Source organism: Citrus sinensis, chromosome 2 (assembly GCF_022201045.2).
Source record: "Citrus sinensis cultivar Valencia sweet orange chromosome 2, DVS_A1.0, whole genome shotgun sequence".
In the NCBI taxonomy this organism is placed as follows: domain Eukaryota; kingdom Viridiplantae; phylum Streptophyta; class Magnoliopsida; order Sapindales; family Rutaceae; genus Citrus; species Citrus sinensis.
Genome location: NC_068557.1, coordinates 14,063,921 through 14,067,788, shown reverse-complemented (window position 1 = coordinate 14,067,788; position 3,868 = coordinate 14,063,921).

The window sequence follows — 3,868 nt, the reverse complement described above, 5'->3', positions numbered from 1 at the left end:
AAAAATGATCTATTTCAAAGGAATATTGTTAGAAACCTTTTCTTGTTAAGGTAAGGAAAAGTGATCTATTCTGGAAGAATATTAGTAGGAAAATTTTCCTTCTTCTTGGCCTAGGAAAGTTCCTCCTCTTTGTTGGCCTAACGAAAAGTAAACTATTTTCCGAAGAAATATTGTGATGGAACTTTTCCTCTTCATTGGTCTAAGAATTTTTTTCCTTTTTGTTGGCCTATGAAAATTATTCCTTGTTATTGGTCTAGGGAAGATTTTCCTTCTTCTTGGCCTAAGGAATAGTGAATTATTCCTTCAGAGAGTAGTTTATTTTTAACATAAGAGGGATATAAATTGTTCTTAGAAAATTTTCCTTCAACTAAAATTGATAGCGGAAATATATTTTTCCTTAACATAAAAGGGAATATTATTTGTTTTTAGTCTTTTTCCTTGAACTGAGATTCTAGGGGGAAATCCACTTCACCCTTGATAGAAGAAAATTTCCTATTCTTTGTACTTTTTCCTTGAACTGAGGTTTTAGGAGTTATCTCATCTGTATCCTCAACATAAGAAGGAATATTTCTCATTCTCTGAACTTTTCCCTGTATTGAAATTTTAGCAAGAAATGAGAATTTTCCTTAAAAAAACCGATCAATTCTAAAATGGATTTCGAGATACTTGGAAGCATATATGATGGCGTATGAGCTAATCATGAGCAATCATCAAACAATGATGAATATGAATTCTTGTGTGATGGATAGATATAAATGTTTATGCATGCGAATGCTCAATAGTGCAATGTATGAGTCTTTTGGAACTATGGAATAATTTTCACATTCTATAATCAATAACTCGAGTACATTAGTTGTACATTATCAATTGGATCAATACTTTCAAGAGTTGAAATCATTTGTAGAGTTGTATTAGCTAAAATTAAGTGTTCCTCATCTACAAATCATCAATTTAAATAAGCATTTAGATTAGTCTAAAATGTAATTCAAATTGATTTTAGCTTTTTCCCTAAGAGGCTGCTATCACAGCATCATTTATTGTGGAAGCCACCTGGAAATTTTTTTTCCAAGTCTCCTTAGGATTTTTGAATTTCCTTCCATAGTCATTCTTGAAACCTCTGTTCCTCATCACTATCAGTTCCCTATGTGTCTTTTTAAGTTTGTTTTGACATGTGTTTCGACCCTTTCTTTTAATAGGCCAATTTGCCTCTCCGTTCATTTTTAGTTTTTCCAAGTTATTCCTCATCACTATCATTTTCCCCCTCCTTTTGATTGCTTAGGAAGAGTTGTGCTAAAGCACTTGTGAGCTCTTTTAGAATTATTGTACGGGGATATGATCTAGGCTTAAAAAGCATTTTGCTTAATCTTTTATTTTTTCAATTGTCATGGGGAAGGGGAAGCAAGAGTATATTTAATAGGATAGATAAATATAGAGAATAAGGGGAATGGGTAATGTTCACCCCCCGGAATAAGCATTTAACATTATGAAATTTACAGATAATCAAAATATGAGATGCGGAAGTGTAAAAGTTAGATGTGTAAAGATAATCATTAGTTGTATAATATGTAAGGAAAGTTAGATGTGTAAAGGTGAATGCTTGGGTTTTCCTTAGCCTTACTCGTGGAAAAATAAGGAAGTACCACGAAATAAATTAAGTGGTAGGAATGTAAGTAAGCCAACATAACTGTTAGGGAATTAGCATAATTAAAAACAAAATGAATATAAAAAAATAAAATATAAATGAGTCTTGGTTTTTCTAATTTTCTGTGGTCATTCCTGACTTTACTTGGGTATTATGCCTACGAAAAACCCAAATATTCACCTCCTAATGAGGAATAAATAAATGAGTATTACACTTATGTGGACTAATCTAACTTTCCTTACATTTTTAAATGGCATTTATTTATTCCCCATTAGGAGGTGAATATTTGGGTTTTTCTTAGGCGTACTATCCAAGTCAAGTCAGGAATGACATAAGAAATTAGAAAATGAAATGTGTTAATATGTTAGATGCGAAATCATAATTGTTAAATTAGAGCCTAGAGTTATGTTAATTCACATCAACTTTATATCCTTCATACATTCCCCTAGATAAGGTGAATGCTTGGGTTTTCCTTAGCTTCACTCGTGGAAAAATAAAGAAGTACCACAGAATAAATCAAGTGGCAGGAATATAAGTAAGCTAGCATAACAGTCAGGGAATTAGCATAATTAAAAAGAAAATAAATATAAAAATATAAATGAGTCTTGGTTTTTATTTTAGAGAATATTTGGCCCTTTTTTACCATCTTGACTTTCTATTGTTAGGTCAAAGTTTTAGGTTGACCAAATGGGTTTTTCATTTTCTTTGCGTTGTTTGTCCGGAAAATGTAAAAATGGAGGAGAGACCTCCATTTGTTTTGCTTGGATTTTGGCTTTATTTCTTTTTTAATCATGTTTGAGGTTTGGGTCTCACACATACACCCATTTTTTAATGGCATATGTGAGTATTCACCTCTTTTTACAACTATACACAACCAAGTCTAATATAAAAAGTGAGTGTATAGTGGTGATGTGTGGGTTCTAGTGAGAGAAAATGGCTATTAATTTGCCAGTTCGCCATAGATGGCGCTAATAAAGGTGCTAGATTTTTACCTTTACACGTATTTATAGCTTGTGGGGAATTTGTCACGATCATTGGCCTCGATTTTGGTAGGGTGAGTACTTGAAAAAGGCACTCCAACATCCAAGTTAGTATTTGATCAAGATTAAAGAAAGAAGAAATATGGAGAAAATGAGTTTTTTCTCTATAAGAAGAACAATGTTCATGGACGCCAAAAGATCTTTTTCTTATAAAAATGGTCCCTATTTATAGATGGTGGGTGACATCGATTTAGGGTTTTGCCTTGAGCTCTCTTTCTAATGACACATGTCACTCATCATTATTGTACACATGGAGGTGAATTTGAGTGTAGGGAATTATTTTGTACCTACGAGTTTCCTTACTCTTATGACTTTGGGCGTGGTTGCCTTAGACTATGGAATTTGGAATTGGAATGCATTTTGTCTTGGGTGTTATTTTCATTCCCCTCTGGTCATTTTCATAAGTTCCTAGGGAGTTTTGTCTTGGGTGTTATTCCCTTATAATAGATTGGGTGTTATTTTCTCCCGGAATAATTCCTTTTTATTAGAAGAGTGGACACGTGGCATAATGTGGTGCCTTTGGAATATGGCACCTACATAAACAATTGCTCTACAAAAACAAAAAAATTGTCCAAAATTGCTCTTATGGATGAAATAAATGCTTTAGGAAGTGAAACATAACGGTGATTAAATAGGGAAAATTAACTATTTACTTCGTCATCTAATGATACATAGATTTTGTAAAGAGCAAAACATTAAGCTGTCAAGAACAAATTAGGTTTGTAAATTTGAATCTATAAGAGCCTAATTATGTGTAATAAATTCAGTGAAATTATTCTTCAATCAAATAAAATTTAACATACAAACAAATTAAAGCCCGACAATTGCCCCATATCTCTCAAGCAGTGGTGGAACAACACTCATGCCCAGGGTTGCTCAAGTAACTACAAAAAATTTTTAAGATATTAAGTAATAGTAAATGTTTACAAAATTATTAATAATTTGCAATTCCTAAACTTTAAAAATGCATTAATACCTCTTCTATTTTATAGTCCTTATTATTTTATTTTTTATTTATACAAAAGTAAATTATCTAGCATTTTTCTCTCCATCAAAGAGCATACCTCAAGTCTCTAAAACTTAAAATTATTTCACATAAAATAACTAAACGTACCATTCATATTCCTTCTTAAGTTCTTCAATTCTCTTCCACAAGTGCTAAGAATTTAAGGTTTACTTTCTTCGT